Below are 22,780 nucleotides of genomic sequence, written 5' to 3'. Positions count from 1 at the left end.
CCTGTGCTTATTATGCATTATCTCCCCCATAGCCAGTAACCTGTGTTTATTATACATTACCCCCCACAACCAGTAACCTGTGTTTATTATACAGTATATCCCCACAGCCAGCAGTGTTGACGTGGGGCAGGCTCTGCATTTCTGTTTGTGCCTCCGGTCCCGTCTTCAACGCCTTTTGCGTTGGTGGATTTTAATGGGGACTGCTTCGCTTAGCTGTGGTGGAGCTTGTTGGGGCTGTGGTGGAGCTTGTTGGGGCTTCCTGCTTGTTATTTGCTTCCAAAATTGATTAAAGCGTGTGTCCAGCTTAGACTCAATATCCTGCCATGCTTTGCTGGTACCAGGAGGACACGCGGCTGCCGCCATATTGGGAGAGTCGCAGATGAGTATGTCAGCCTGGGCGGCTGTGCTCTGTGCGTTCATTAGCTCCAGACAGCCTCTCAGGGGTGGACCGGGATAACCCCCACCGGTCCGAGGGGGGGGGGGTAACGAAGCTCCTGCCGGGAAGTAGCTGCTCCTGGGCATCCCAGGATCGGGAGATCGGCCGCCTCTCCCGCCCGGTGAGCACCAGGCCACACTTGCCACGCGGAGGTAAGTAAGACTCTGTCGAGTTGCTGACCGCTATTAAGCATGTTGGGTCGGTCAGGTAGGAGCAACATTGCTGGGTCATCCCCTTCTGGGGTGAAATTCGCTTGTTGATAGCTGCTTAAAGTGAGATATTGAGGGAGCTCACACGAAGTGCGTCTTTCCTCCATGACAGCTAGGCCCCGCCCCCTGGAAGCTGCATTCTTAGTGAGAGGAGGGACAGTGTAGCTGCTGCTGATTTAATGGGGAAATCAATAGCTAGGCTAGTGTATTCAGTGTCCACTACAGTCCTGAAGGACTCATCTGATCTCTGCTGTAAGGACAGCACCCCAAAAAGCCCTTTTTAGGGCTAGAACATCAGTCTGCTCTTTTTTTTCCTGTGTAATCTAATTGCAGTTGCCTGCCTGCCAGCGTGTGTGTCAGGCTCACAGCGTATACTGTGCCCACTTGCCCAGTGCCACCACTCATATCTGGTGTCATAATAGCTTGCATTTAAAAAAACAAACAAAAAAAACACTTTTTTGACTGTAATATAATAGCAGTCAGTTTCCTTCACACGTGTGCGTTTCAGGGCCTGCCAGGGCACAGTGTCACACCAGTGCAACTCATATCTGGTGTAACAGTAGTGTACATTTAAAAAAAAAACTAGAAATTTGACTGTGAAATAATAGCAGTCAGTTTCCTTCACACGTGTGCGTTTCAGGGCCTGCCAGAGCACAGTGTCACACCAGTGCAACTCATATCTGGTGTAACAGTAGTGTACATATAAAAAAAAAATACAGGGTGCTTGTTGTCACCTTTCGGGGACCCTTGGTGTTGTACGTCGCTGGGTGGAGGAAGAGACCTTCAATGACATCAGTGAGGACAAGGAACGGACATGGCTAGCTTGGTATCCAACCTTGTGGAAATGGGGAGTTTGCGGTTGTGCAAATGGACTGTTTGCGTTTTTTTGCGGTGCGTTAAACGGGGAGTTTGGTCTGTCACTGTGAAGCGGGCGTAACCCTTACACTACCTGATCGATACAACATCATACCTGATGTTTTAAAGCATGTTATTCCAAACAGTTTAGGAATGTTAGGTGATTTATGCCCTTTATGGATTAAAACCAGACTCTGCATCAACTATGTAATTTTCCATGGGAGTTTTGCCATGGATCCCCCTCCGGCATGCCACAGTCCAGGTGTTAGTCCCCTTGAAACAAATTTTCCATCACTATTGTCGCCAGAAAGAGTCCCTGTGGGTTTTAAAATTCGCCTGCCTATTGAAGTCTATGGCGGTTCGCCCGGTTCGCCCATTCGCCCATTCGCGAACATTTAAGGAAGTTCGCGTTCGCCATCTGCGAACGGAAAATTTGATGTTCGCGACATCACTAGTGTTTTTTATTAAAACACTGTTTTTTTGTTGGAGTAACCCTCTAAATAAAAGTGCTAATTTGGAAAACTTCCCCAAGTCAGCTATGTTTCCACTTGGCGATTGTAGCTTCAATGTCATAATCATGTTTTTTTTTTTCACTTCAATTTGGTGTTTAGTGAAAAACCTCAGTGGTTTCTCTTACAGTTAAAAAGCACACTAGACATCTTTGACAAAACACAAACATTCCGTGGCTGTATGCCAGTATTTGTTTTTTAAATAATACTTTATTAAGGTAAAGAAATGCAGGTACAATAGAAAAATACATCCATCTGGTTACATAGTGGGATGGAACAAGTATATAACATCAGATTATATTACAAAGCATATAAGTAGCAATCAGTGCTGAGCATTAAAAGGCAGGACCTAAATGGTGTGTCCGTGGACTTTGGGAGGTCCACTCTACTTCTATATAAGTCGTGTATTATGCTTCAACAGAAACCGAGGTATCTGGGTAACAAGGTGTGACTAAGTAGATTAATGTTGTCGGTTCGGTGGAAGTGTGTAGGTATCAAGATAGCTAAGCCATATGTCGGTAAGAAAAAACAACACACAACCCCTCCCCCCCCCCACAAAGGAACTATAGGAGATACTTCCAAACATTAACAGAAGATTAGAGGCACCATAATGCCTTTGGTATATTATCAGAGCGGAGAGATCATATCCTAATGCTCATATACATTGAAGGCTATTCCTTACTTATTCAGTCATATCTTAGCTAACTGGGTGACCATAGAGCATTGGCCCTGCGTTACCTCTGTAGGTTGAGAGGCATGCAGGAATGTGGTAAGGAGAGGGGAAAGAGGAAAGAGCTGGGGAGGAGGATTAATACCTAGGTTCTTTCTGTTGGAAGTTCAACCATGGGTCCCATATCTTTTTGTAGAGGGAATAATTATGTGAAATGGAGAAACTAAGTTCCTCCATGATTTGGATTGATTCTACTTTGTTGATCCATTCATGAATAGTGGGTGCTGATGGTTTCTTCCAGTTTAGGGGAAATAAAAGGTTGGCGGCTGTCAGGAGGTGTATAAGTAGCTTTGAGGTGTGCTTAGGCAGTGGTATGCCTGTTTTCTTTATGGATTAAATGTTGATTTCTATTTAGTTTTGCAGTGAAAGGTTGGGAAATCACTCTTAAGTGAATTTGATGAATAGTTGTGGAGCTGAATTCATTAATTACAAACTCAGATGTGCAGTAGCTTGGTAGAGTTTTAGTATTAGGCCAGTAGTAATCCTACGGTTTATTGATTCAATTTTTCATTTCAGTTGTTTGCATAATTTATTAATATAATGTCTAGTGTAATGTTGCATTTATAGCAAACTTAAGGCCAGGTTTAATATTTTTGGATAAGGTTTTCAAATGATTTATTATTTTTGGAGGAACTTTTCAAATAATGTTTTTCAAAATATAAAAATAGCAAAAATACATCATAAATAAATACGTTAAAGAAATATATCAAAATATTAAAGTATTTTACAAAATATTTCAAATGTATCCAAAAAGTCATTTGGAACGTTTATACAAAAATATTTAACCTAGGCCACAGTGTTCTTTAGAAAAAATAAATGATGAGAATTTTTTTTATAACTTGGCACCAGTGGAATAATGATTGATAGCTGTTGTTATATTTGCTGCAGCTGATATCCTTTGAGAGTTATGTATCAGTCTATGAACAAAGTCATTTTTATTTCATGTATTCTTCATTTTCTAACACAGCTTGATAAATGATATATAAGCATGGTTCACACTTTACATTTCATCACACTTTATGCAATAAACTTTAGTGTTTGTCTAATGTACACTATTATTATAGCAGTAGGATAGTGACAATGTAGTTACTATTTTTTTTCTCTAAATGATTGTATTGAATTAAATTCACATGTTTTACAATAACAATAATAATAGAACAACATATTAAACAATCTAAATAAAAGAAAAAAGTAGGAAAAAAGATAAAAAAAAGGGGGTAAAGGTAAGGGAAAGGGTAAAAAACAAACAAAAAAAAAGATAATATATTATCCATCCGGATTAATATAGTCATATTTGAATTGTCTAATCAGTATTAATACAAAACAGTAATCAGTTTGGTACATATCATGTTAAATAAATCAAGGTGTAGTTGTATAACATCTCCGAAATGGCTATAAAATTTGTAATTACTTCTCATATATTTTACAGAGAAAATATTTTTTTTTTTAACAATCTCTTCCTCCCATATATTATTTTAAGCTATCTGTACATGAAGACGGTTGTCTTGTAGCTAATTCGTATGTGTGCTTGCCATATTTTTAGCCAAGGTACAGGTAAATGTTATTTCGTAAAAATATTTCTTTGACCATTACTTTACTGCTATGCCATTGGCACACCATCCAAATTACTGTTGTTGTTCTTTTTTTTTTTTTTTTACCTAATCTGGCACTTACACAATACATCCCTCAACATTTTCCAGGCCTATTTTTTTTCTAGTTTAGATCTTTCCATTGACTAAATAACATAGACGTCTCAGATTCTGCAATATGCCATGCATACCAATACCCTAAAATTTGACAAACAACCATTTACAGCATTCATGGAAAAAGACAAAACTTCAGAGTCATGCATATAGTATTTCTAAGAATGGTACACAGTTCTGATGTCACTGTAGTTTATTTTTCATTATATGTTTTCCGTTAAAGAGACGCAGTGATGGGTTGGTAAAATGTGAAGAAGATAAAAGTATCGCTGTAACATTCTATTTACAGAATCTAATTTGATATTTATTTTTCCAGCAGTACCTCACATGAACACTAGGGCCTATATTCCTAGGATATAACACTTGATATGGCATATACATCCTATGCTCCTTAAGTCTCTTTTTCTATTTTATTGAAATATTAAAAGTATCTTAGAATAGCTTTGTTAAAAAATACCTCAAATATAGCATATCCCTGGGACTTTTGGGGAGAGTTATCAAAGTGTTAAAATGGGTACAAAGTTGTAAAAGGTGTACAGAGTTGTAAATGTTGTAACTATAGAATGTACCTGCTGAGTCCATTGGGTTCCATGGTGATTGCTCCACTTTTAAAGTGCACCATTTTATTGATCATGGCATGATTAATCAGCCTCTACCTTGTTAACTTCCACTCTAGGGATGAAACTTGCAAGAGCCCTATGTATCCTTAAAGGGAGACTATAGTCCCCAGAACCACTACAGCTTACTATAGTAGTTTTGATAAGTATAGTCAGTCCCTGCAGGGTTTTTATTGTAAATATTGCATAGTTGTTTACATTAGAGCCTAAAACACATCTAGTGGACACTTCTCAGATGGCCGCTAGAGGTGTCTCCTGGGTCAGTGCTGCATCTCTATGACGAGATGCTGATTGGCCAGGGTGGAGTTTGGCTCTGCCCCGCCTCGCCTGGTTGGCTGAGATGATCAAAATCGGAAAACAATGTGATTAGCTGAGATCATCAATTCTGATGTTGTCAGCTACAGAAGTGGATCGTGTGTGGGCCGGACACGAGGAGCCCCACATGGCACTGGGAAAAGATGAGTAAATCACCTTTCTAACTCAAACTAAGGGGGTTGACCATTTAAATTATGGGTTTGGAACTGCAGTGTCAGATATATAGTGCCCATTTAACATGATAGGAACCAGGAGTGGTTGGAGTCATTATAAGTAACAGGTTTTCAAAGCTCCAGAGCGTTCTACTTATTAAGTGACAGCTAGACTCTATAGAGTTGCTGATTTAGTATGGGATAGGGATATGATTGAAGCACTGTCCAGATTTTTCTGTTAGCATGGAATGACATACTCGTTTTATGGGCACTAGAGAATCCAACAGTCCCCCTCTCTCCTGCCCCCTATCCAATGTTGCTGAAGGGGTTAAAACCCCTTCAGACACTTACCTGAATCCAGCGCCAATGTACCTTGGTGCTGGTGCTGGTGCTGGGTCAGGCTCCGCCCACGCTCCTCCCCCGCAATAGACCTCCCCATAGGAAAGCATTATTCAATTTTCCATGGGGATTCTGGCGACGATGGAGGTCCTCATGCATAGCGTGACGACGTCCAGCGTCGTTTAAGCTACCAAAAAGTTGTTTAAGAACCCGGAAGTCCCTCTAGTGGACTTAACCCTGCAAGGTAATTATTGCAGTTTATAAAAACTGCAATAATTACATTTGCAGGGGTAAGGGTGATGGGAGTTGGCACCCAGAGCAGAAGTGGTCTGGGTGCCTGGAGTGTCCTTTTAAGGTTTTAATCCATCTTTTATGTAGGTACTGAATCAGTAATATCTATTTTTTCCTGCTACACTGTACCATGAATGGGTCAAAGCTTGTTTATGTTTATGTGAAAAGACTACAAAGAAACCAATAAAAGTATTTGTATATCAAATGGATTTAAACCAATCTGTTTGCAAGGCCATTATATGTTTTATAATGCAAATGTGAGAATAAAGATCATCTCCAGTCGAACATGAATCATAGCAAGTAACAGACAAACTGCAAAAAGACCCTGAACTGCAAAATAATTATTATGTATTCTCAAAGGTGACTGTTTGTAATAAATCATGAATTTTTTTTTTTCCATTTAATATTTATTGAATTTTTTTTTGATAGGTTATAAAAAGACAAACATATCACATAGCCGAGCAAGATGCCACAGAAAAAAAAGGCATTTTAACCCTGAAATAACATACAATACCTTACAAACAACAGCTAAGACATAAAGTATCAATTTACAATATTAAATTCAATAATAGCGGAAAATAAGCATAACCACATCTACACAGAGAGACAAAGATGGGCTATAGCTTACAAACAGGACACACACAATTGGTCTTACATAGGATAAAAAAAAAAAAAGAAGAGTCAAATTACCCATAAATAAAGTTATTTTAGTATCTACTAAAGGATCAGAGAGATCATAAGAAACTATCCTAATCTTGCTTTCATGCCAGCTTGGCAGAAATTGACATACATATTACCCGAATTCCAGCCCGTTACCAGTCTGTAATGTCTACAATAAATTTAGAATAAAACTCACTCATTAGGGAAGTTTTTACTCAAGAGTAAGCCCTTCTCCATCTCAAGTTGGTATAATAGTTGTGCTTTAAGTTGGCCTTTATTTGGGATCTCCGTATTTTTCCAAAATCTAGCGATTAGAATTTTAGTTGCCATTAAGCAATGGACCATCATCAATTCTAAATTACCTTGTATTTCTAAGCCAAAAAGATGGAGTAGTGCAAAATCCGCTTTAGACTCAGGACGTATAACTCCAATTCTAAAAATAAGATCAAATATGATATTCCATAGAGGTTTAATTCTGGGACAAGTCCACCAAATATGGAGTAAGGTCCCTTCAGGATGGAAGCACCGCCAACAATTTTGGGGGTTAGAGATGGATATTTTAGAAAGTCTTACAGGGACCAAATACCATCTAAACAAAATTTTTGTGAAAGTCTCAAGGATATTCAGGTTATGTATATGTTTCCTTGTCAACAGAAATGCTTTACACCAGTTATTATAGGGAATGGAGATACCCAAGTCTTCTTCCCATTTAGTTAAAGCATTAGGTATATCCGGGACCCCCGGGAGTTTTATCAAATCTATCGCAAGAGGGAATACCTTCTTTACATCTAAGCCGGAAAAAATCTTCCTGATCAGGTTACCCTTACCAACAGCTAAATAAATAATATGGTCTTTAAGAAAACTCTTAAGACGTAGATAATTAAATATTTCTTTAAAGGGTAAATCTAACTCCGTCCTAAGAGCTTCAAAACTTTTCAAGTGCTGAGCAATATAAAGATCTTTTATCTTATAGTTACAATTTTTATACCAATGCCGTAAATTTATCTCTAACATAAACTGTTCTAAAGAGCGTATAGTAAGATTCTCATAAAGTTTTTTTCATAATTTTCCAGATATTTTTTGAATATGACCATTCTTTGAGTGTTTGAGATAAGGACAGAGCGGAGAGGACTGAGATGTCATGCAGATCTTTATTCTGGCTTACTTCCCTCCACAAAAGGAGCTCCAGATTATCCAGACCAATTCTGGCTGATTCAATTTTGTACCAGGCTTGCTTTCTTGAGTCACTTATTTGTAAATGGGAAGCATGAACCAGCATATTAGCCTGATAAATTTGCATAATCGGGGGGTATCCCAATCCACCCTGTTGGGTCTTCCTAGATAAAGTATACGTGTTAATTCTAGGATGTTTCCCTTTCCATATATATGATGTAATACTACTTTGGACCATATTCAGCCAAATGCGGGAGATCGAGAAGGGAAGCATTCTAAAAAGGTAGGCCCATTTGGGGATTATATAAGCTTTGATAGTATTTATCCTTCCCCACCAAGAGATCTCATGAACTCTCCATTCTTTCAATAAGGCATTGGTCACTTTTAGTAATTTCAAAAAATGTATTTCCATAGTCCGCGTTATATCCGCAGGAATAATCAACCCCAAATAATTGATCTCTTTGTTCGTCCATTTGAAATCAAAAACGCTTTTTAAAAGCGCTAGGTTATCTTTTTTTAATATTGGCAGCCATAGCTACTGTTTTATTCAAATTTTAACTATAATTAGATATCCTGCTATAGTTGTCAAATTCTTGCATTAGATACGGGAGAGAGCTGAGGGGATCAGTAATAGAAATTAAAATATCGTCCGCGTATAAACACAGCTTCCAAACATCCTCCTGAGCTCCCATACACTTAATCCATGAATTAAGTCTGATATTGTTCGCCAGTGGTTCTATATACAAGACATAAAGTAAGGGGGAGAGGGGACAGCCCTGCCTTGTCCCATTGGAAATACAGAACCACTCTGAACATAAGTCACTGGCTACGATTCGGGCAGTAGGATTCGAATATAAAGCACCTACAGTAGTCAAAAACCACCCTTCAAAGCCAAACTGAAAAAGAGTTCTCTTTATGAACTCCCACCCGACCCTGTTGAAAGCTTTCTAAGCATCCACCGACAGGGTCAGGAGAGGAGTTCCTTCCTGTCTGGCCCAATCCAATTGGTCGAGCACCCCTGCGAGTATTATTGGAAGAATAATAATAAATCATGAATTTATTAGTACTAGTTGTTAATAAGTGCAAACCCTAATTAGTTCTTCCATCATTGACAGATAAAGTAGTTCTTGGTGTAAATGACAAACCTTGAAGTTAAAAGAAGTCACCTGTTGATTTAGAAAGCAGGTATTCAATGTCAGAATTCAATATAATTTAACAAGTGGTCTGAGCATAATTTATTTTTAAATTTATTTTTATTTAGAAAATTGGGCAGACTAGATGGGCCGAATGGTTCTTATTCGCCGTCACATTCTATGTTTCTATGTTTCTATGTAAAGGGACACTTCAGGCACAGTTATGGACAAGAAAAAAGTGAGGAGTAGGTTAGCGCTAATAATATACAAAGGAGGCAGCAACCTTTCAGAGGGTCACCCTCTAACCCTCTGGGATAAGGATGTACAGGAAAAGGGAGAGAAAGGCTGCGCCAAAAGAGACCTAAAAATACAATAAAAAAAGTCCCAATAAAAATATAAAAATAAATATAATAAAATATATTTATTTTTATATTTTTATTGGGACTTATTTTATTGTATTTTTAGGTCTCTTTTGGCGCAGCCTTTCTCTCCCTTTTCCTGTACAGTTATGGACAACAACAAAACTCAAGGAGTTACTTAAACCATCATGACCATTTCATCTTATAGAAGTGGTCATGGTGCAAAGGGTCTGTACGTTCAGTTTTTCCACTTGAAACACCGCCTATATAGAGATATTCCTACTTTGCTACTGGAGTGGAGACATACTTCTGGCCCTTGTGACTCAATAACCCAAGAGCTCTGTTCTGAACTAAATAAATCTGTGCATAAAATATTTGTGTAATCGGCAGGGATGCCTCAGAAATTTTGGGGCCTCTGACACCGCTCAAGGTCTGGGCCCACCGGGGCCTGCCCCCGAGTCCGCCCACATGGCCGCAGTGTGTGTTCTGATTCTGGTGTGTGTATAGTGGATTTAGAATGTGTGTAGTGGATGTAGAGTGCGTGTTTAAAGTGGAAGCGGTGTGTGTGTATGTAATGGATGCAGTGAGTAAGGTGGATGCAGATTGTACGTTTGTGTAATGTATGAGGTATATATTAGATGCAGAGTGTGTGTTTGTGCAGTGGATGTGGTGTGTATATAACGAATGCAGAGTGCATGTTTGTCTAGTATGTGTGCACAGTGAATGCATTATGTGTTTGTTTAGGCATGTAATGTGTGTGTAAAATAGGGGGGGGGGACATTTTTATTATTTTAACATTTCTTTTAAACATTTTATTTTTTTAACTTTTTATTTTTGTCCCCCATCCCTGCTTCTTACCTGGCCAGGGAGTGGGGAGATCACATTCCCTGGTGGTCCGGTAGATTGGTGCTCGGAGACAGTCACTGGACTCTGCAGAGGGGACCAGCAGCACACTCTGACTCATCTACCCAGCAGCTTCTCTTTGTCTAACTCTTGCAAGCGTTAGAGACAGGGGAGCTGCTGGGAAGTGAAGTCAGAGTTTGCTGGGCCCCCTCTGCAACAAACAGGTAGCCGGGGGTTCCCAGGTACACATATATATGGCAGTATACGCTATATATATGTGTACATAGATATTGTGGGTCCTGGGACTTCCCCAGCAGTAAGGGCCCCCCAGGTCTGCCCTGATGGCAGCCCTGGTCATCGGCATGCACTGCACTCTGGTGTTGAACCTAATTAGCTTCTTCACTTCCACTGTTGTCGAGCCTGCAATAAGTGTTTATTGCACTGCCCATGCATTCGGTCTAAGTGTCTGACCCTTCCTCTGTGCCTCCCTCTCTGGACCCCTACACGCCTACAGTTCTATAATAGTTATGTTCAGTGCATCTCTATTAGAATGATCTGATTGGTGGGTTGTGACACTTGCCACGCGACTCCCTAGATCCAACAATGTTTTTCTATGAGAAGCATTTGACTAGAGCTGGATGATGCGTGATGATGTGAAAGTAGGCGTAAGGCATGGCAACAAAGCCTGGCATTGTAAAGATGGTACTTAAAAAAAAAAAAAAAAAAAATATTATTGAAAAAAAGGGGGGACAGTTGGTTTTGGGCCTCATATTCAAACTGTGCGCTAATTTGACACTTTTAACGCTAGGAATACCAATGTATATTCCTAATGCTATTTAGCCATTTAGGTTTACTTACCTTTTCTCCTTTGCAGGATTGGTCTCTGTGATCCAGTCCTGACTCTTTGCCTGAGATCATTGAGCAATCATTGAGCCAATCCATAAGAAAGCATTGGGAGGCTATTGCGCATGCGCAGCAAAACACTGTGCTGCTCCAATCAGATGGTCCCTATGAGTTTTACTCAGCTATTTCATTGGAAGAGCATCTAGTGGCTGTCTGAGTGACAGCCACAAGAGGCATTAAAACCTTGCAATGAAATCACTGCCGTTCTGAAGAAAAACGGGGAGGGAGCCTATAATATACCTTTAAGCACATGATCATGATACACTGTTCACTGTTGCAGTTGCAAATCTGTGTTTGGCACGGAGCATGTTCTATGCTGGCCATGCTGCCATTATTTTATCTTGACTTTGACCATTATAATTAGCAGTTGATATCAAACTGAAAGTGTGCTTTTTTCCTATAATTATTTGTAAGTGTACCCAATATATGTTTGCAACAAAATAATGTATTTTTACATCAGTTGCAGTATATATTTTTATTTTTATTTATTTTTTCTTTAAAGTGCACGTATCAGGAAAAATTTAAATAGGAAAAACTTTTATTATTGTTCTAGGAAAATAGCTATAATATCAATGGATTCAATTCTATTTGAACTATTTTCCATCTGCATATAAATATAACTACTGCTATCATTATGCTGGCGAGTGGGTTGCACGATTATACTTGTCCGCCCATCGTGTACTTTTCCAGATGTCAGAATGAAACGAGTGCATTAGAAGAGAGGATCAAAACCTTTCCTTTGATTTTTTTTCTTTTCTTGTGCAGCCAGTATAATTATTAACAGTAGTATATTTTAAGTATCATAATGGCATATACATACTCCCCAGAAATTTAACTAAATTGTAGATGCAACATGACTTAAAGTTACCAAATTAATACCACCATTACTATTCATCCCTTCTGGAAGGATGCCAGACAACCAGCAAGAACTGGGGCATGCATAGGCAACCTTCGGCATGTTGTGTACTTCATGTCCCTTGAAGCTTTGCCAACATAATGACCATGAAAGCATTAAAGGAGATGCAGTCCACTCCATCTTGGGGAAGACAGATTATCAATGGGTTAAAAAAACAAAAGTAACAAGGAATACATGAACAACTAGTGTAAGTTTAAAAGAATATACATATAGGGTTAATTGGATGGCCAGAATCTGGTGAACATGAACAAATTCTGACCATAATAGCAGCTCTCATATTTACTAAAGCCACATATGGTCGGAATTCTGTTGGGCTAAGCAAATCTGCAGCAGTCGCCCAGATGCATCTGATTTTTGGATTAAAACCAGTGGTTTTGCGCTTTAATCCTAGTGTTGGGTTTGAAAGATTCAGGAAGCACTGATTTGACTAAAATTTGGAATTGAATGCTTCTTGCAAATTATATTTCCACTTGCTTTTTTGATTGATAATTTGAAATACCATTTGCGCAAATGATGATCTGTGTACTAATTGCCTGCTTGCAGCCAGCATCCAAATAGTTAATGATACTTGGTGCTGTGAGTGTTAATTACATGGCAGCTGGCCGATGCTTGCTAGTCACATTAAAAAAGTTAACATAATTTAAAAAAAATAATATTTAAATAAATACCCTATGGGTGTCAATAGGACTATGAAATAACAGAGGAGGGGGACTTTAAGATAAAGTCAGCGGTCAGTGATTTGGGGCAATTCTAACATGCCTGTCTGAAGCCAGCGTCCACGTCAGCTCCCACCCATTGGTTGTGGGTGGAAGCCGTAATTATAATATTTAGGGGGGACATAGTGTCCCCCAAACCTCCACCCATGCTCGGTGAATGTTGTCTCTAAATAATTAAACAATTGGGGTGGACATGCCATTGTCCCTCCCCCAATAAATGGCATGCCCACCCCCATTAACATTAAGTAACCCAAAAAAGGACAAATTGAAATCCAAAATTCACTACGCATTTCATGAAAATAAAAAAAGTTAGCAAAATATAAAAAAATTGAAAAAATTAAAAATTCCACAAAATAAAAATAATCTAAAGAGCCACTTATACAGGCAGATAGATTTGTCCCATTCTTTACGAGTCCATTTGGACTATAATAAATAACCCTGATACTAGTTACTTGTTAAATACTAGTGAATACTATTAATTATACACATAAATGCACAGGAATTTACATTGCGGACAGGACAACACAATGTATGTCTTGCATTATTGACAATCTTTGTGATACCTTGGAATAGCCCCAAATTTCATAGCAGCCCGAATTTATAAATTTTCTACTAAAATACTCATATCGAGGACTTAGTTGTATGGCAGTTAAGAAGGTTTTGTGAAAAAGCTAAACACACAAAAACAAACAGATTCCATTCTCCAATGGTAATGCCCAGAGTGTTCATTTAATTTATCAGGATTCTATGTACAGTAAATATTAAATAACAATTGAGTGAGAATTGACTTGCTTGATCTTTTATCTAAATCAGTGCTTTTCCAAGTTGCCTTCAGGAACCACCAAAAGACTGCAGTATTTTTATTTTTATTTTTTTAACATAGAAAAGTTAACCAGGATTTCAGTTATTTCATAAATATACCTGTGCACAGGCCCGGACTGGCCATTGGGCACACCGAGCAAATGCCCGGTGGACCACGGTGGCCATGGGCTGTATGCAGTGCCGGCACTATCCGAGCGCCGGCCATGCTGATCATCATAGATCTCCCTCACCGGCCCACATACAGTGTTTTGCAGCCATCGGTGGGGGAGAGAGGGAGGGAGACAGGAGAGGAACCAGGAGGATCTCTAACTTGCCATGGCAACATTCCGGGTCTCGCGAGAGTGAAATCTAGCCCCACAGGCTAGAGTTCACTCACCACTAGCACCACCAGGGATGGCAGCAGGGTCCACCCTCCCAGGCTAAAGGTAAGAAGGGAGAGGGGATATAATCACACACACACGCACACACTGCACCCCTAACACTCACAGCACCCTCACACACACACACACTGCACCCCTGATACTCACAGAACCCTCACTCACACACACATACTGCACCCCTGACACTTACAGCACACACACACACACACACACACACTGCACCCCTGACACTCACAGCACCCTCACTCACACACACACTGCACCCCTGGCACTCATAGCACCTTCACACACACACACACACACACACACACTGCATCCCTGGTACAGCACCCTCACATACACACACACTACACCCCTAACACACACACATCACCCTCACACACACGCACTGCACCTCTGACACTCACAGCACCCTCACTCACACACACAAACTGAACCCCTGACACTCACAGCACCCTCACTCACACACACACTGCACCCCTGACACTCACAGCACCCTCACACACACACACACACACACACACACAAACACACACACATTGCATGCCTGACCCTCACAGCATCCTCACTCACACACACTGCACCCCTGACACAGCACCCTTACTCTCACACACGCACACTGCACCCTCACACGCACATAGCACCTCACTCAAACACAGCACCCATCACTCAGACACATCACACACACACTGCACCTCTCTTGCACACACACTACACCCTTTACACACACATCACCCACACACAGCAACCTCACACACACACTGCACAAAACTCTTTCCTGGCATTTTTGTCTCCTGGTATCCCATCTATGGAGACACCAGAGACAAATTTCAAGCAAACACAGTGCAAGCATGTTATTAAATTTGCTTGCGCTGTGCACCACAAATACAGGGTCTTTTTCTCATGTTAGAGCTCTTCAGCAGAGCTCTTGCATGGTCTGCCCTGGAAGAGCATTGAATCAACATGCTCACTTTGTGATGGGGCGTGCTTGTCATTGGTGATGACAAAACACACCCTATATGGCCCCGCTGTATAGGGTGGGCCGCTGTAATTAAAAAAAGCCTGGGACGAATTTTCTTCCAAGTCCGGTCCTGCCTGTGCATCTAATTATTTATTTTCCCCTTTATTTGCACTTTCAGTAAACAGTAACATACCTTTTGAAGACACTAAAGGATTTACTGCTTAAAAAGGCTTAAAACAGTTGTCTGCACCTCTATCCCTGCATGTATGATACTGCAGATCTTTTGAAATAGAAAAATGTACCTCAAAAGATTTATCAGTGAATTTTAATTTTTTTTATTTTTACATGGAGCCCTCTCAAAGAGATCATAAAATCATAACACTTGTGACATTGTGGACTTTTTATGGCTTAATTACAAGTTTATTTTCTGTGAATTTCAAGCACGTTTTATTTTTAATTTATTTTGACTTGTGTTCAGTATTCTCTCTTGAATTAATTTTGGTTTATTTGCGTCTTTTGTATTTTCTGGTATTTTGTATCTGGTATTATAAATAATTAACTTTTGGCAGGTCCTAAGGATAGGTTTGAAGAATGCAAGATATATCTTATGAAGCTTGATACAATATCTTTGAAGAATGTTAGGAAGGAATCTCCAATCTATAAGTAAATTCTATCCAAAGCAAGCCATGGCATCATTATTAAAATTACGACAATTCATACCATTTGTCTTACGCAGCTTTTTTATTAGATTTTATTACACTTGTGACAAAAGTACTCCTTTCCCTTGGTACCTTGAACTGGGATTGGGGTGTTACACACAGTCTTTTCAGGCTTTAGAGACACTTCACACGCTGGATGAGGTAAAAGGACTTGCTCTTTTATTGTGGTTCCAAAATAAATACACAGTAAGGTATAAAAAGGTAACAAAATATATAAAACAAAATCCTTGCTCTTCTGAGCACTAACTAAACAAAATAATTAGCTAACTGGGTTGGATGGCTTGTCCATTTCCCAACATAAACATAAACATAAACATAAACAACCTTACTGTTTCAGGGTTTTCAGCTCTCTGTTTCCACTCACAGACATCAAACACAATCTCCCTCCTCCCTTGTCAGGGGAGTACTTAATAGCACTGGTAATTGACAATCCTTTTCAGGTGAGTTAAATTAGGATTCAAACTCTGGAACTGGACTTCTCACCTGTAGGTTACAAGCAACTTCCAAAATGTGGAGTGGAGCCCACCCTACTCTCCAAGTGCTCCACCCCGGGGCCCAAATATACACATATTTAAAGTGCAATATTAATTTTAACATAACACATTTCCCTGGGGCTAATTACACAAAGTAGGAACCTTGCAAAATCTGGGGAGGTATATAGATTCCCTCCAGCACAATTCCTTGCTTTCGGTCACACACTGAACAAAATTATAAACGCAACACTTGTTTTTGGCCCCATTTTTCATGAGCTGAACTCAAAGATCTAATACTTTTTCTATGTACACAAAAGGCCTATTTCTCTCAAATATTGTTCACAAATCTGTCTAAATCTGTGTTAGTGAGCACTTCTCCTTTGCCGAGATAATCCATCCACCTCATAGGTGTGGCATATCAAGATGCTGATTAGACAGCATTATTATTGCAAAGGTGTGCCTTAGGCTGGCCACATTAAAACGCCACTCTGAAATGTGCAGTTTTATCACACAGCACAATGCCACAGATGTCGCAAGTTTCGAGGGAGCGTGCAATTGGCATGCTGACTGCAGGAATGTCCACCAGAGCTGTTGCCTGTGAATTAAATGTTAATTTCTCTACCATAAACCGTCCCCAAAGGCATTTCAGAGAATTTGGCAGTACATCCAACCGGCCTCACAGCTGCAGACCACGTGTAACCACACCAGCCCAGGACCTCCACATCCAACATCTTCACCTCCACGATCGTGGAGACCAGCCACCCAGACAGCTGCTGCAACAATCGGTTTGCATAACCAAAGAATTTCTACACAAACTGTCAGAAACTGTCTCAGGGGAGCTCATCTGCATGCTCGTCGTCCTCATCGGGGTCTTGACCTGACTGCAGTTCGTCGTTGTAACTGACTTGAGTGGGCAAATGCTCACATTCGATGGCGTCTGGCACTTTGGAGAGGTGTTCTCTTCACGGATGAGTCACGGTTTTCACTGTACAGGGCAGATGGCAGACAGCGTGTATGGCATCATGTGGGTGAGCGGTTTGCTGATGTCAACGTTGTGGATCGAGTGGGCCATGGTGACGGTTGGGTTATGGTATGGGAAGGTGTATGTTATGGACAACGAACACAGGTGCATTTTATTGATGGCATTTTGAATGCACAGAGATACCGTGACTAGATCCTGAGGTCATTGTTGTGCCATTCATCCATGATCATCACCTCATGTTGCAGAATGATAATGCACAGCCCCATGCTGCAAGGATCTGTACGCATTTTCTGGAAGCTGAAAACATCCCAGTTCTTGCATGGCCAGCATACTCATCGGACATGTCACCCATTGAGCATGTTTGGGATGCTCTGGATTGGCATATAGAACAGCGTGTTCCAGTTAAGAAGGTTTTAACTGCCAATATCCAGCAACTTCGCACAGCCATTGAAGAGGAGTGGACCAACATTCCACAGTCCACAATCAACAACCTGAACAACTCTATGCGAAGGAGATGTGCTGCACTGTGTGAGGCAAATGGTGGTCACACCAGATACTGACTGTTTTTTTCGGACCCCCCCAGCCCACCTGAATACAGTAAAACTGCACATTTTAGAGTGGTCTTTTATTGTGGCCAGCTTAAGGCACACCTGTGCAATAATCATGCTGTCTAATCAGCATCTTGATATGGCACAACTGTGAGTTGGATGGATTATCTCGGCAAAGCAGAAGGGCTCACTAACACAGATTTAGACAGATTAGTGAACAATATTTGAGAGAAATAGGCCTTTTGTGTACATAGAAAAAGTCTTACATCTTTGAGTTCAGCTCATCAAAAATAGGGGCAAAAACAAAACTTGCATTTATAATTTTGTTCAGTGTTTTTATAATTTTTTTCTGATTTTTATGTGTAGATTACTTCTATTAGAATTACCGCATTCATTCTAGATATTGTTTCTGTTTGTGGAACAAGACTAATTAAAACAATGTTTTTTGTTTTGTTTTGTGTATAATCTTGAAATCATCTAATTGGAAAAGGATTCCTGATTGGAATTCACTTTCAATATGACAGTATTTTGTCAGCAGCCAGTGTAGTGATCAATTTAAGCCTTCACCTATAGTCAAAGTAAATCTGATTCAACATATACACATGTATTTACTAGAGTTAGAATCCAATGTTCGAAGTTCAAAGTGAATTTCATATTTAAGGTCAACATAGCTCTAAGTCAGTTTGGCCACTCCGACCTTAAATGTAAGAAAAATATAAATGTTCAAGCCTTTATTAAAGGACTACTCCACACCCCAAAGCACTTCAGCTTTTCTTTATGGGAGAGGAGTATTCTAGCTTTTATTGCCAAAAATGTTAAAATAATAAAACAATATAATAAAATAACAATAGGCAATATATACAATCTTCTCCTTCCTTTCGCCTGTATAGTTTTGCCTGTATTGTCGGCTTTCTCAATTGATGTTTGGCATGTCCAGGTATCCAGGATTTTTTTCTTCATTTTTTATTAAGTGTTATAAAAGATACAGTTTTATGGTTCTCAAGTATCGCATTTTTTATGAATTACATATATAGCACAAACATACAAGAATGCCAATATTAAAAAGAACATCATATAGAGAGCGAGGTCTTAGGGAGGAGAGAGGTGGGGAGTATACCTGAGATATGTACAAAGGTAGTTCTGTTTTATTGATATATATTTTTTGAGGGATTTTCCCAAATTGAATGAGGCTTTATCGAAATGTAGGGTACCGATATTGTCTATCTTTTATTCTCCTTGGATATAGTTGTTCCATTTTATCCATCCATATTTAGCTATAGGCGAAGAATCCCTTTCCATCTCTAGTTGAAAGGAGATTTGGCTTTTTAAGATTCCCCAAGCTGGGATCTCACTCTGTTTCCAGATTTGACAATACTTTTTTGTTGTTGCCAACAAGAATGAGTAATTATAAATCTATCGTTTAATCCCATTTTATATGGGTGTAGGAACCTTCCATGTGACAGCAACTCCAACAAAATATAGAGGTTGTAGGAAACATCTTATTTATTTTCTTTGGGACTAGATACCATCTTGTTGCTATCTTATATTGGAATTCAATGAGATTGAGGCAATGTATGCATTTCTTAACTTCTGGTATGATTTTATACCATTCTGTAAAACTGATCTCGGAGGAGTATCCTAGTTTAAACCCATTAAACCTAGTTAACTATTGGAGGCTTGCAGCCTGCTTCCATCAGCCCCCCTGAGCTAATGGAAGTGGCAGGCACGCTCTACATGAGCATGCCTGACTCCTCCCACACAGACCTCAGACCAGCTCTTCCAGACCTCAGACCAGGCGTGCGCACGTTCACATGGGCACCAACTCAGAGGCATCTAAATGAGAGACTGAAAGTCTCTTCCAGGAAAAAAGGGGAGGGTTTTCTAAAGCTAAAGTTTATAAGATCCGCAGTCTTTGCAAACTTTTTTTTAAAAATATACCCCCAATTAAAAATTCATAAATGTATTGATTACTTGTATATCTACTAAATAGTGCTTTTCTTTTTTGCTCATTTGGGCAGTGGAGTGTTTAAGTGCACTGAACCAAAATTCACCATTTTATTTCTAAACGATGTTTTGCATGCATAATGTTTAAAACTGGCTGTGACTACTGTATGTGGCGGCTTATAACTAACTGCAATGGAAAGTTTGCTATTTGCTCTATTGATATTTTGCAACAAATTAACATTTTTACTTTTATTTTTATATTTTTATTCTCCAAAGTGCACCCATCAACAAAATTGAGGCACTTTAGAGAAAACTTCCATCTTGTTATTGCTATATAAAACGACTATGAAATGTATCTATACAATTCTATTTTGATCAAAGATTTTCCAGCCTTTATCTGTCTGCCATCTGCGTATAAATATAACTGTTACTACCACTATCATTATGCTGGTGAGTGGGTTGCACGATTAAGCTTGTCCGCCTCTAGTGCACTATTATGGATTTCAGAATGAAAGAAGACAGGATCAAAACCTTTCTTTTGTATGAGTTTTTTTTTTTTGCATGTATCATACTCATTAGCAGAAAAGTGAACTTTAAGCATTAATTAGAACGATTTCATGAGTGGTATTTACATTTTCCCTGGCAATTTAATTTGTCCAAAGTAGATACAATTTGATTGTGAAAATGACCCAAAGGTCCCAAACTAATAACAACACCATTACTATCAATTCCTCCAGAATGGGCGGACAAACAAGAGGAACTAGTTGAAGAATTAAAAAACCAAAAAATAAAATAAACAAAAGTAAATAGGAATACATGAGCAACTATGTTTAAAATTAAATGCATAGTTAAAAACTTGATGTATTTAAGATCGCTATACAGAACTTGACATGGACATTGAGGAAGGAGCCACAGTATGATACATTAAATGTCCTGGAGAACCAAAGTTTATAGTCATAATTTATTAGTTTGCTACCAAAATCCTCAAACTGAGAGCTCATTCATAGGGATGTTAAACATTTTTTGTCAAAAAGGAAAACACACAAAAATAGATACCCTTCATCCTCCTATGGTTATGTTTGATAAAACACATTAATAGGATGGGAAGATTTGGTGGCACCACAAAGATTACTGGTGTTTTTGCACAGTTATTTCTTTCTAGCAGCTCAAACAGATAGTGTGGCTAGAAATTCTCTGTTTTAAAGTGTATGTCAATAGCTGCACCCATGGCCACCTTACACCGTTACCACTATAATAGCTGTAGAGGTTATAACTCTTGAAATGTCCCTTTAACGCCACCTCAAACAAGTGGTAACATTAACTCCGTGCTCCGCATTAATTATTTATTTTTATTTATGTTATTATTTTTAGGTTTCCACTTTTGTTTTAGTGTGTAGCACTTTGGCTGATGACTATTTTTGCAATTTTTATATTTTATGAATAAATTATTTTTTGTTTTTTTTCTTTGTTCTAGTTTTACATCTGTACTTTAGACTCCTACTTCTATCGTGGAGCCATTTAGTACTTTAATAGACCACTTTCTCCCCCAGTACCTTTTCACTGGTATACTACTTTCAAACATTTTGTCTAACATTAATTCTGTGCTCAAAGAATTCATTGAGGGGTGAAGCTGGCAGCCCAATTTCACATTAGAAATGGTAAACTTTTAACTTGGATGACTATTTTTTTTCTAGACAAAATGTGGGTCCTTTGATGGAAAACTGAAATTATACTGTGCAGTGAATATGCACAATCAAGCTCACTGATAGAAAATCTCACTGGCACACAGGCATACTCACAACACATACTCTCACTGGAACACCGCATGCTGGCACACAGGCATACTCACAACACATACTCTCACTGGAACACCGACAAGCTGGCACACAGGCATACTCACAACACATACTCTCACTGGAACACCGACAAGCTGGCACACAGGCATACTCACAACACATACTCTCACTGGAACACCAACAAGCTGATACAAAAGCTAACTGACAACACACAAATGCAAGCTCACTAGACAGATCTTGACAAAGATATGACAAACAAATGACAAACACACACACTCATTATAGACAAGCTCCTGTGGCACACACACACACATTACTCTCAATGTGAGGAATTAATTTAAAAGAGTGTATAGGGTCATAATGTTCTTGGAATACTGAAACAAGATTTTCCCTTTAGGGTGCAACTAGTTTTGTCCCCTAATGATTCCCACTTATTGCAAATGCATTGGCCACATGATGGAGGAACATCTCCACCTTGTGAAACATTATTTTTTAAAACTGTTTTTTTGGTGCCCAGTTTGTAAGCATTCTTTCACACTTTGTAATGCTCTTTATGAAACCCGAGTGATGGTAGGCTTAAACACATTTGAAAATCATTCCTTCTTCCAAGGTGATGGCACATAATTTGCTAAGGTGAAAATGGTTAGAGTTTTTATCCACCATGTTTAGAGATAATTTGATTCTGCATCTTTTGTCCTACATCTGTTGTTTTCTTATCTTAAAAGGTGCTTCCCTTAGAGTGAACAAGATGTCAGATATTGATAAAATTATGCAAAATTTGTAGCACAGCCATAATCCTGGCACTTTTGATTCTGGGTTGCTTAAAGCCCATAAACAGGAGATATCCAAAGTTGTTCACTTCCAACCTGCATATTTTAATATGGCAATCACTGGCACCGCATGTCCCGTAAGGGTAGTCTGCTTATTCAGGGAATGACCCTGCAAACTGATACATTTATTATACTATTTGGGACTTTTAGTTGGTTAATGTTTTCAATTAATATTTGAACGTTTAGAATAGTGTAATCAAGGGGAGGTTGATCATTAACTATGAACCTTGACACTGATATGCTGTGAATGCTAAGAAAGCTTCAACATATACCTACAGACTCATTAGTGATGAGACTCAGTGATTCATATGTACTGATATATGTATATTCATATGTAATATATAAGCTATTACAATCTTTTTTTTTTTTTTTTTACATAACTTGTATTAGAGGGTCAATGTTACATATTTTTTTTTTTGCTTTCAATACACATTTTTATCTAAATGGGTACATTGCTTATTTTTAA

This window comes from Pelobates fuscus, chromosome 1 (assembly GCF_036172605.1).
Source record: "Pelobates fuscus isolate aPelFus1 chromosome 1, aPelFus1.pri, whole genome shotgun sequence".
Lineage (NCBI taxonomy): Eukaryota > Metazoa > Chordata > Amphibia > Anura > Pelobatidae > Pelobates > Pelobates fuscus.
This window is presented reverse-complemented; position numbering follows the sequence as displayed.